Consider the following 13,292-nt stretch of genomic DNA (forward strand, 5'->3'; position numbering starts at 1 on the left):
AATTGTTTTCCATACAACACCCAGTGCTCTTCCCCTTAAGTGCCCTCCACCATCACCACCACCTCTTTTCCCCCCTCCCCCTTCCCCTTCAACCCTCAGTTCATTCTCAGCATTCAATAGTCTCTCAAGTTCTGCATCCCTCTCTCTCCCCAACTCTCTCTCCCTCCTCCGCTCCCCCTGGTTCTCCATTAGGTCTCTCCTGTTTTCCTGCTCTTTGTAGGAAAGTGGATGGACCTTGAGGGTGTCATGCTGAGTGCAGTAAGCCAGGCAGAGAAGGACAGAAACCATATGTTTGCACTCATAGGTCTAGCAGGAAAATAAAATTATCATTTCAAAAGTGGCTACTTTTGGGGGCTATGATACCTACCAGTTTTCATTTAAAGTAGCAACTCTTAAGAATGAAGCCTATTGCTAGAATTCTCAATGTCTTGTTCCATTTTTTCAATGACTCTCTGTGACTGGCAGATATGAAAACATTAATAGGGCTTGAGAAATGCTCCACAGGGGCAATATTTAAGTTATTAGGGTCAGAGCCAAGAAAAGTTTTTCATGCATAAAGAGATGAGTTTGTTACGGCAAAGTATTCCTACCATGTCCTTTCATTCATAATATAGAATTATTGTTGGTTCGTCCATATTTTACTGGGAGAGCATGCAGATGCAATGCACAAACACGGAGAGCATCTCTTATGTCTTTCAATCATTCAATATGCTTTGCAGTGCCTTGCATTTATAAAAACTATGCTCAATGCACTTATGTAGTATGCTCAGTTTTTAAATATTTCACGTGAAGAGGAGATTTAAAGGTCAATGCTTACTCTGCTAAGATTAGACTTTTCACACTTAGAAATAATACCCCCAACATGCAGAAATTCAACCCTCATGTATTGTTAGGAATCCAAATGATAATAAGGGTAGTAAGTTTTCCAGAAACCTCTAAATATATAAGATTTAAGGCACTTGCACTTAAACAAACTTGACAGTTGTTAATTGCTTTTTCCCAGGTACACTTATTACAAAGGGAAAGAAAAAATGGTTTTAGTTGTGTCACACAGTAACACATACAGACACACACACACACACACACACACACACACACACATTTGCCCCCAAATCTTCTCAGTAAAATGCATGAATACCTAAATTATACTTACAAGTATAATTTAAAGTGATGCCTAGAATAAGTTCTCTAAAAAATCTTTCTTTTAAATAAAAATACCGTGTTTTAGATCTAGCAGTTTAAAACCCAGTGCATAATTAAATACATATGATGGATTTTACTGAGTGCTTAATGCATGTAAAATTTCCTTTGACAATTCAAATTTAAACTCACTTTAGTTCTTATAAATCTTGCAAGAGTATAATTGACTTAACATTTTTCCCCCCAAACAGCTAATGCATTACTTTCATTTCTATCTGGATTTTCATACAAATGAGAATAAGAAATAGAGAAAAAAAAAAAGCTACCTGTAATAATCAACAGAGAAACAGCTTGGGAAAACCATATGCATTTTTTTTCTTTTCCTGTACAGTCTTTTGTATAAGGTTTTGGTGATTTTGAATATGATTCATTACGACCAACACAGTAAATAGGATAAAATTAATTTTAGAGTTGCAAATATTCTGATATGAATCTGTAGAGAATGCTCCAGGCAGAAATTAACAATTTTTCTCTGGAGATTATGAAACCAATTTTCCACATGCCAAAGATATAAGTAAATGCATGTGCAGGACTATCTAGATAAAAGACCGTTTTTCTGTAACTTTAAGTACAAACAATTTATTTATATTAGGCCATGTTCTATTTCCCCTGACTCATCCACTCACAATATTCCCAGGAAATTGGGACTGAAATGAAAAAAAGCAGGGTAGAGGGAACTAGGAATCTGGGATTCAGTTCTTTTACTTCTCCATAAACTTGAATTAGCCCCTGATAATTTCTCTACAACTCAGTTTCTATCAGATGTGTGGATAAACTATAACCCTACAGAATCCAGGAACTCTAAAATTCTGCTTCTGGCTTCCAATATGAACCATGTGAAAAAGGACAAGTCTTGTCTAATGATAACCTGTTTTCTATCAGAATTTCCTGCGTAGTTGTATTTCTGAAACAAAGAGTGAAGGTATCATATACTCAAGTAATACGAATCAAATGATAGCACATTTCATCTGGGATTGAGTATCTCATTTCAGTCTTAACTGAAGTTCTTGGCCAACAGAAATTCTGAGCCCTTTATTTACATTTTTGTCTGACACTGAATTCACCTTTCACTCCTTCTGCCCAAACCGGTTTCAGCCCCCTGATTTCCTTACTGCACCCTGTATATCAGCCACACTGTTCTTCTTTGACAAATCTACCTATCAAAATCTACTTTCAACCCTCAGCTACAATTTTTATGTTCTCCTTGGGTCTTTTTCTGAACTAAAGTAATCTGAGCTATTATTTGATTAGGCTTCAAGCTATGGTATGTATGAATTTATGTGGCAGTTGTGGTGCTGTTCTGAGACATCCACAACAAAATGGTGAGAACCATAGACAGTCATGTTGTCCTTCCTGCCTGTCTGCCTTCTTTTTTTCCTTCCTTCCTTCCTTCCTTCCTTCCTTCCTTCCTTCCTTCCTTCCTTCCTTCCTTCGTTCCTTCCTTCCTTCCTTCCAGCATCTACCTTGACTTCACTATGGTATAGGCACAGGATTAAACACTGTTAGTGTGATGATGAATACATCACATGCCCTTCCCACAAAGTGAACAGGCACATGTGCATAAATTATCAAACAAATGTTAACAGAGACTTACGCCAAGTCATCTTTTCATATTTGGGGTTATCGGTCAGTTTGTTGAATGAAAGCATGGACTTAGGAATGTAAAAGACCCATCTACCCCACTCACTAGCTATTTACCCTTGAAGAAGTTTCTTAGCTTCTTAGGTGTTCAACCTCCCCACATGTAAAATAAGGAAAATAATATACTCCTCCTCACCTTTTAGTAAGAATTGAACAGATTTTGAGGGCAAAGCCTTTCATCCATTATCAATCACTTTCCCTAACATGTATCTTGCATGTTGTAGATGCTTAATAAATACTCTACAATTTACTACTTAAGATAAATACATGTCTGCCCAAGTTTCCTTGACATTTTTCTTAGTTGTCTGATCTGCCTATCTGACCAGGGCAAACCATCGTAGGCAGATTGCCTCTGCAGACATGTGCTGCTTGTGTAAAGGAAATCCACTTTACCGGAGAGCAGATTGAGTTAAACTCAGACCCATAGTACAGGGTTACAGTAACTTCACCCTTACCTCTTTAGGCTGCATGCCTAATGCAATATCCTTGCCCTGTAATGGAGTTCACCAGCATTATCAAGACTATTTCTATGGCAAATGAAATAATTATCTCTCCCTCTGAGTTACAGATTGAACTGTGTTCTCCCCCAATTTATATATTGCAGCTCTAACTCCCAATGTGGCTGTACCTGGGGTTGTTTCCCTTAAAGAGATAAGTAGAGTTAAATGAATCGAAAAGATTGGGCCTAAGGCTCCTGAGTGGCTCAGCTGGTTAAGCATCCAACTTCAGCTCAGGTTATGATCTCACAGTTTATGAGTTTGAGCCCCACGTTGGGTTCTGTGCTGAAGAGCCCGGCCTGCTTCAGATTCTGTGTCTCCCTCTCTCTGCCCCTCCCTTTCTCCTGCTTGCTCTCTCTCCCTAAAAATTAAATAAACATTAAAAAAATAGAATAAAATATTAATAAAGGAGGGGTGCCTGAGTGGCTCAGTCAGTTAAGCCTCTAACTTTGGTTCAGGTCATGGTCTCATAGTTCATGGGTTCAAACCCTGCATGGAGCTCTGTGCTGACAGCTCAGAGCATGGAGCCTGCTTTGGATTCTGTTTCTCTCTCTCTCTCTCTGTCCCTTCACTGCTCTCTCTCTTTTTCTCTCTCTCTCTCACGCTCTCTTAAAATAAATAAACATTAAAAATGTTTTAAAAAAGATAGGGTCTAATCAACAGGGCTGATATTCTTCTAAGAAGACAAAGAGCTACCCAGAGTGTATTGTACTTGCACAGACAAAGGCCATGTGAGGACGTGGGAGAAGGCGGCCATCTTCAAGCCAAAGAAAGAGGCCTTCAGAGAAACCATATCTTCCTACAGTTTATTCTGGGACTTCCGGCCTCCAGAACTGTGAGAAAATAAATTTTTGTTGTTTAAGTCACTCGGTCTGCAGTATTTTGTACTGGCAGCCCCAACAAACTAATATGCTCTGTATTAAAATGGTGACCAAATATGGGTCACACGCATCTATTTTCGAGACAGGAAAGACCACTAGGAGTGAGGTTAACTGTCAAACTAACTAAAGCAAGAAGGAGAACCATTTTTTATATTATATGTTTTACCATCTACCTGTGAAATAACTTTGTATTTATCGTAGAGTTAAAGGGACCCAACTGATGCAAACCTGAGTAGTCTGGTATCAGACCCCATGCTAAGATAATAACATTGCTCCATCTACCATTTCCTGCAGGGGTAGCTTTGTGGGTCTGTAAAAAGTGGTCCACCAATTGGATTCCTTGAAAATTGAGTGAAATAACATTTACACTGCAGGGTTATTAGGATGATTAGAAATAATGTATATAGACTGGTAAACATGAGGCGCTCTATATAGGATAATTATTGTGTTGTGGTGTTTTCTGAATGCTCAGGCAAGTTTTACTACAAATACATTTCACAACCATAACCTGTGATTAAGCCTGACTTTTTCCGGTGGTCAGCTATGAGAACAAGAAACTAAAACACCCCATGAGATGATAATAGAGTTTAAATATGGGAACAGGAAAGCTACCTGGGGTCTCTGGTCTGCCTATGTGGGCAGTGACCTCACTGTGGAGTGGAATCAGCTGCTGTAAAATAAATCCAAGATTTTGATTCCATTTTTATTCCCTCTGGGTAAATGCATAAAGAAATAAGCCTAGTTTTGCCTCCATAGAAGTATAGGAAGGGGTGTCTGGGTAGCTCAATTGGTTAAACATCAGACTCTTGATTTCAGCTCAGGTCATGATTTCACGGTATGTGGGACTGAGCCATGAATAGCGCTCTGCACTGAGAGCAGGGAGCCTGCTTGGGATTCTCTCTCTCTCTCTCTCTCTCTCTGCCCCTCCTCTGCTTGTGCTCCCTCTCTCTCAAAAAAAGCTTTAAAAATAAGTATATGAAGAATTTGGGGTTACAGTGCTACTCACACACATTCCATTAGGATAATTCAGAGACATTTCCCAGAAAATCATTCATTTGGATTAAAAATTGTTTTATCTTGAAACATACATTTCCCTAGTAAGAAAAAAAATGGTATCCTCCACTTTCAGTGGAAAATTCTGCCTCAGTTTAAAAGAAATCTCCTATTTCATAATTAAGAAAAGAGCAGGTACTCTTAGTAGTGAACATTTGAAAGGGAAAAAATATAAAGGTCACAGAACCTAGGCTGCCTTTGAAATAGGCCATCCCTTTTAGTTTTTTAAATATAGAAATATTTCACTATGTGGGAGTCTAAAAAATTGGCAGGCATATGCCATCTATTGGTTACAGTTTAGTGAATGCCAGAATAAGAGACTTAGGGAAAATTTGCTTTATCTAAAAAGTTACATAATGTTGGTTTAAAATTCTCTCTCTGTCTCTCTGTAATGGAAAAGCACATTCAGAGACACATTGACAGAAAAACCTATTGACAGAAAAAAAAATAAAGGAATATATTTAGTGTTTTATTAGTATTGTCACAGTGATCACTTGTCAACCTTTAGAAGGAATATACTTATTTTTTAGGGGTAGGGCTTGCTTGTTTATTTCTCCTAGAGCACAATAAACTCCCTAACAGATTTTAAGACCCAACAGACAGCAAGGATCACAGCATCTACTCAGCTGAACTGCTCTTTTCCTCCCATTGACAAATATCTGTTTGAAGCAAACACCACATCTCTGGTTATGTTTTACATTGAGAAAAGGCTTTCCTTGTCTATATATCATTGTATGCTTGAAAGCATGAGATTTGATTACTCCTCTACCATCACCTAAACTTTTGCAGCCATGAAATTATCTGTTTTTAGACTCTAGATATAGATTTAGCTCACTCTCCCGAGGCTATAAATCCCACAGGTTGTTTATATGCTACAAAAAGAAATTCTAAATCTGCTACCCTTTAATTTAATTGAGAATGTCTACTGTTCCCCTGCATTATGGGACAAGGTAAAAAGGAGGTTCTCCTCTAAGTCTTTTTTAGATCTCTCAATTACTTCCTTTTTCTTTTCCTCCAGAGGAAGTGACCCAACTTGCTATTTTCAAGTAAGCTTGATCACATCCCCTTCTATATTTGAAAGGTGACTCAAATCTTGGAAAAAGGTAAATATAAAATAGGTTTTCTTGAATATTGAAGCTAGATACATTCTAAATACCAGAAACAATTCCATATATCTGCCCCAAATGTCTCATGGCAGGAGACCAATTTTATATAATGCAAGTAACTGAAGATATTTGGGGGCCTAAAGACTATCTTTTGCATGCATGATCGGCCTGTGTTGCATGCTATGTATATATTATTAGAGAAGTCATGTAATGTGATATTTCAGTACTTGTTTAGGGCCTGAAATGTTAGGCAGGTTATTTCCATGCAATAGTCTTCGATTTACTCTAGGTCACCAGCACCATGTACAATGCAACATCTGAAAACAGGAGGCACAATGGCCATACTGCTTCCAACTTAATGAAAGGAGAATTTAAAATATCTTGCTTAAACCTAACAGGGGCAACTGGGTGGCCCTCAGTAGGTTAAGCGTCTCACTTTGGCTTAGGTTATGATCTCGTGGTTCGTGGGTTTGGGCCCCACGCCTGGCTCTGTGCTGACAGCTCAGAGCCTGGAGCCTGCTTCAGATTCTGTGTCTCCTCTCTCTCTGCCCTGCTCCTGTTCATGTTCTGTTTCTCTCTTAAAAATAAATAAACATAAAAAAAATTTAAAACTAACAAAGCAACAATGTATTGGCAAATGATCAATTATAAAATAATCATTCTATAATAATCACCAGAAGAAACACCATACAGAGCAAGGTTACAAACTAACAAAATTTCCTGAACACTATAATAGTCTACAGAGTTTCTTAATTTTTTTCTGTTTTAAGGCACATCGTTTTCCTTGCAAAAAATCTTGTTGAACAGTTCACTCTCAAGCCCCAATCCACCAGTACTTGGCTCCTTTGTCAAGATTAGGCTTTCTCTACGTTTAGAAGAGTGGAGTGAGTTTTTGTTTGTTTGTACTAAACCAATTTATTTTTCATTTCTGGGGGGTGCAGAGAGAGAGAGAGAAAGAGAGAGGGTGAATCCCAAGCAGGCTCCACACTGTCAGTGTAGAGCCTGGTGTGGGGCTTGAACCCATGCACTCTGAGATCATGACCTGAACTGAAACCGAGGGTTGGACACTTAACTGAGTCCCCAGGTGCCCCCTTTTTTTTTTATATTTTTAATAAATACTTATACTGAAATCACTTTTAGAGAATCAGAATGAATGATGTCTTATAATGCTCCGTCACAAAGCAGAAACCTAGACAAAAGACACCAACGGAAGTTAATTTGGAAGACAGAACGAGCGTAGATAAGAGGAGCTATTTCTCATTCCCTTTGGCTCATCTCCTTAATCATCCACAGATTCAATACACTAGGGTAAAGGTTAGGGTGGCAGGCAAGGACTCACTAGACCAAAGAAATGTAATTTAAGCTAGGTACAAAATCTACCATGGGACTAATCCTTATAACGATAATTAATAGCCTAAGATAAAAGGAAAGAAAATGGCATCCAGGGATACTTAAAGCTAAGATTTCAACCATAAAAATCCCCTGCCTATTAGATCTGTAATTCAGTTCTCTATTATATCTTTGGTTTTCATACAGGTGAAGGTCTTTCTTGTGTCTGAAAATACTGAACTACTGGGTTTGACTTTTCGCCTCATAGCAACAGCTTCACTGAAATAATGACTAGTTTGGCTATCAGTACTTAAGCCCAAGACCCTGTTTTTTAAGTCACAAAAGAATTATATGGCAAATTGACAGCTGATGCTAACCCTAAATAACTTGTCCCTAAGGCATAGTGTTTTTGGTAAAATTGATCATAAAGCTTAACTTGACTTTTTGGAGGATTTAAAGGAAAATGTGGATTGGCTGTAGACGGTGTTTTTGGAGGACCAGCCTCCAGCTGAACCCTACATTGGTAGTAGTTTTTGTGTGTTCCCTATCGATGGTATTTGGACCAAGGGCAGGAATTCAGCTAATGCTCTCTGCAGTTCCTTTGCCTCTAACAGACTGTGAAACCGCTCCCAGTCCCACGGCTGGATGTGACTTGCTGATTTGCTTCTGTTTATCAGAAATGCTTTCTGTTATCTCAGTATGATCTGTTTGTGATTCTGCAGTAGAAACGAAAACATTTCTGACCAAGGAAAAGACATGTTTCTCCTCATAATCCAGGGTGAAGATTTTTCAGTCTTTAAGCATGTTTTGCCAATTTTGTAGCTTTCATTGATTTGTTTTAACAAGTACTTACATAATAGCTGGCAAACTGACAGTCATGCAGCTCTCTCTGTTTTTAACACAACTTCTAAATGGACTGGTTCAGCTTTATATCAGGATGCCTGGAATGCTTCTATGCTAGAGATCATTGCATATCTGCACAGATTCAAATATTTGGTTCTGCAGATCAGATGTTTTGATGACTTTATTTACCGAGAGATATTCTACTGAGTGGAACTCTCTCTCCTTTTCTCTTCCGCATGGGTAATTCACAAATGGTTTTCACATTCAGTATTTCATTTGATCCCTTTGAGAGCATTAAAGAGGCAGGCATTATGATCACTATTTTGAGGATGTGGAAATTGTGTAGGAGGAAGTTACAGAATGTCCCCCGAAGTACGGCAAATATAAGCCTTGAATTCACATCTTCTAAAATCATGACCACCATAAATAAGAAAACAAGAAAGGAAATGGGAGAATCATTAGAAATTCCAGTTACTAGGTGAAGATAGACTCAAAGGGCAACTAATGAAGATTTATAAACTGCTTCCATATCACCTTGTGATGCTTTGTTCACCGTGAGATCTACCATATTTTGTCTCATTAATCCTCACACACTTGGAAGGAAGAAAGGACTCTTTGGCTTATATTGCTGCCTTTCAAAGACTTAGATGTTTAACATATTCAAGATCACACAGTTATTAATGATGATAGGAGGAGCCCAAGATGAATCACAGTGGAGTGGATGTATCTGCTCTGATGCCTTTAAGAAAAGCTTATGTTTGAAGTTTAGACTAAATGATTTCTCTTCCATTTGGTATATAGACAGAAATTGCGCTACACCTGGCAATTTCATGGCTATAACTTCCAGACAAATCTGGAGAAGACAAAAATGCTTGCCATGTTGCTCAGGAATATCTCTGTATAACATTCCACCACTTCAAGAGGTGAGCTCAGAGATGGATGTTTTTAAAAAACAGACAGAACTGGAATGAAGCATGTAATCATTTTCTTCATACAAAATTTCATTGAGCATATTAAAAAAAGTGAGAGCGATAAAAAAAAAATCTAACACTCCTTTTGACTATTCCTCAGAGTCAGAGGAAAACAAGAATTGCCAACATGGACACTCTCATAAATTGTAATGAAATGAATATAATGAAAATGGATCTTCCTAATATTTTTTAAGTTGTCACAAAGCTCTTACTCTAGGAGGTTCAAAATAATTCCTTGGTGTTTATAACAAAAGCCCATTCCATCCTGTTTGAAAATCAGGTAGTTTCTGTGGGAAATACGAATACACCATCTAAGTGCTTGACACTGGGCAACAAATCCCCACTGTACTTTATTCTTTGGTGGAAAGATGCAGAAGCAAGCATTTAAAAGAGAAGTGAGACAGCCTAGTTCAGACAAACCTTTGAGATGGAGAGGTGGGTGCGTGCACATGCACAAATGCACGCATGCAAACACACACACACACACATTTGTACAAAAAGGACAAGATACTTTCCCCCCTATAAAAAGACAAAATTAGTGAAATTGAACTAATCTCTGATGGAAAGTGGAAGTTGCTTCCACACATTTCCATTTCCATTAAGTCACAGAAATAAAAAAAAAATTTAGCTTGAGTGGGAATCTGGAACATTATCTGTGTGGATGGTTGGACGCTTGCAGAGGTATGGAAAGATCGACAGAATTGGAATGAAGGATTCTGGTTCCTCTCTGGGTCTCAAGTTTACTCAACTCATTTATAAAATAAACTGTTCATAACCAGAGGCTCTTAAACTGTGTCTGTGAGTTGCCTGGATTAGTTGGAAGTCCTGGAAATGTATGCAGAATTATGTGCAAAACTGTGACTCTAGATAAACATGTGCTTTTCCAGTGAGAACGTCTTTATCTCTCATAATCACAAAATGTCTCGTAACTCAAACTCGTGAAGAGCCATTCAACTACAATTATGTGCAAGGACCCTTTCAGTAGTGATGTTCTATGATTTTAATATAACAAATAATTTTGAAGAAATATAATCAAAACTCTCTGGTGAATAGAAATGTTAACACTGCTGAAAGCATAGAACCTGATCCAAAGCATACCTTGTTTGCCGCTTTTCTAATTCATTTCTTCTAAGACATTTCTTCAATGTCTATCCTTACAAATGTCTTTTAATTTCATTTCTTACTACATCCTTATATCCAGATATAGATAAAGATCCAACATTTGCCTTTTCATATTTATTTGGAAAAGGATAATCTCATTTCTTAGAGATATAAAAATATGTATATTTTAGACATTTTAGAATATGTATCTATGGAAAATATTTGTACATTACTTTTTTTAATTCATAAAGAAAACCTATTGCACATCAACACTGTACCAAGCACTACTGAGAACATGGAATTAGGCAGTTTTTCATAATGTGAAGTATGCAAAAAATCTGAACACGTGCATCGGGAAAGAATAGTAACTCCATCAGGCAAGAGATTACTGAAACGACCACCGGAATGGAAATCATAGTACTTCAGATTGAGCCTGATTATAATTTCACAATTCAGCCATTATAAATACTTCTAATTTTTCATTTCCTTTAATCATGCGAGCATTTAGCTACACTCTTTAATTATATACATCTAGAATCTCACTCTCTGTGTTGCTAAATTGTGAAATTCTTCTTGAGTTAAGTGGAAACTTTATTCAAGAATATGTAAGTGGTTATATATATGCATATATGTATATAATATAAATATTATATAATGTAAATATTATATATTGAATAAACTTTCCCTACAATAATTGTGAGAATAAACGGGAGTTTAACTGGGATGTAAAGATATGTTTTTCAGCAACCTGTCTTTACTTTTTCATAATAGCAATACTGACTACTAGGATTCATTCAAAACAGATCATCAACAAATTACTGATTAATAAAAGTTTGAAAAATCACTGTGAACCCACATATTAAATCGCATAACAAAAATAAAGTTTTCTACAATGATCTGCTTTCATGTCTTTAATCTCATAAAGTTGAATTCATGTGACTTTTTAATTTAAAAATCTTTTCTGTACTTTTCTATGTTTTTCTATATAATCCATAAAGATTTGAAATCTATGAATATAGATATAAAAACCATTTAGAGGTTTGACTTTTTTTTTAGGTAGACAATAAGTAAAATATGCCAAATACGCACACTTTAACTTGATAACTTCATTGATATTCTTAATATGTTCAAATGCATCTATTAGTGAATGTGGCATTGCGTTATTTCCTGTGAGTGGGTCATAACCAATCAGGAAGCTCAGACATTGCCTTCAGACATTAGTGACAGGATGTAACAATAGCATGCCCAGAACTTTTTTCTAGAAAATAAAAGTTTAAAAAATGAGCTAAGCTAGAAATGAGAGTTGAAAATTCCTAATCATAACCTCCCTAAAAATATTCAGATAAACTCTAATAATGCTCCTTGTCAAATATACTTCAAAAGATTCTTTAACCGAACAAGCTTTGTATTCTTAAATATTTTGATATAACACAAATTTTGTGGAGGCATAAAAATGGATCTAGACAACATTTTTCATAGATATTCTGAAAAGGAGACACAGAGTTAAATTTTCATTTAAGCATTAATCAATGAATTTGGAACAGAAAATTGTAAAGAGTGAAATGTAAAACAAGTACACTTCTCATCAATTTGTCAACCTCAAAAACTAAAAGACAATCTTCTCATATACAAGTGTAAATGTTCTGGAAGAAAACAAAACAAAACAGAAACTCCTTTCTTTGCATCCTTAGAGTGTATATCCATGTTAGAGTGACTACAAATATTCTTCCTGTTTGAATTACTTTTTAAACTATTAGCATTAAATCAAAGCTGGCTTTCAAAAATTCCTTCTTCCCCTTCCCTCATAAAGTTTTTCAGAACAATGCATACATTAAATGCCAGCACGCTTCAAGGACCCTCCTCTCATTAGGTGCGTTTGGAGTAAGTGCAAGACCTGAATCAACCGTGAACTGGCAGTTTCTGCCTCCCAGCCGGTCCTCAGCCTGCACTTGGCATTTAGCCACTAAAATCAAAGGAGAGAAAGGGTGATGACTCGTGGTTTGCATATGTACATGACATCTGAGTCGGGTGTTTCTTAATCACATCTTTAGGGGTAATTATTAGGTCAAATCACATTTGACAAGCAGCTCTAAAATCTTACTAAGTTATCTCGCGCCTGCAAAAGAAAATTAGCTCGCTTTACTCAACAAAAAATGTATGAAAGCTAAAATGCTGAGCTCATTAACATAGCCGATTTTAGGATCTTTCCTTATTGTAAGACCCTGATAGTTGGTTGATGGTTCTCTGAATATAATGTTACTTCTCCATTAGCTAAAATTACTATTCAAAGAGCATCATTAAGTAGAATTATGGGGAAAAATGAAAATTGGTATAGAGAGCTTCTGTAAATTGCTTTAAAGAGATTCTCAAGTAAGAAAAACATATCCAAATATGTCACTATTCTAAATTTAACCTTAATATTTCCATACTGGGAGTTGGAAAATGTGAAAACACAGTTATGATTTAAGGTTTTTTTTTTTTGATATTTCATACAATATAGCATTCAGTACAGGACCTACCAGTACAGAGATTAATTTATAATCTTACTCAACTTCACACACAAGCAATGCCAAGAAAATGAAAAAAATAAGAAAAAAATTTGTCTTGGCATTTCATATTTTGGTAAAGTGGCCAAAAAATCCTTAAATTGTTAAAATAGCAGGGTGGCCT

The 13,292-nt window shown here is 36.6% G+C and overlaps 1 protein-coding gene across 2 annotated transcripts in view; it reads right to left on the minus strand.

Annotated features, from left to right (window-relative positions):
* The window catches only part of PCDH7 (protocadherin 7), a 412,759-nt gene that overhangs the window by 42,720 nt on the left and 356,747 nt on the right, over positions 1–13,292 (minus strand). The gene's annotated exons all lie outside the window — the stretch shown is intronic.

The sequence above is a fragment of the Suricata suricatta genome, chromosome 1, assembly GCF_006229205.1.
Source record: "Suricata suricatta isolate VVHF042 chromosome 1, meerkat_22Aug2017_6uvM2_HiC, whole genome shotgun sequence".
Lineage (NCBI taxonomy): Eukaryota > Metazoa > Chordata > Mammalia > Carnivora > Herpestidae > Suricata > Suricata suricatta.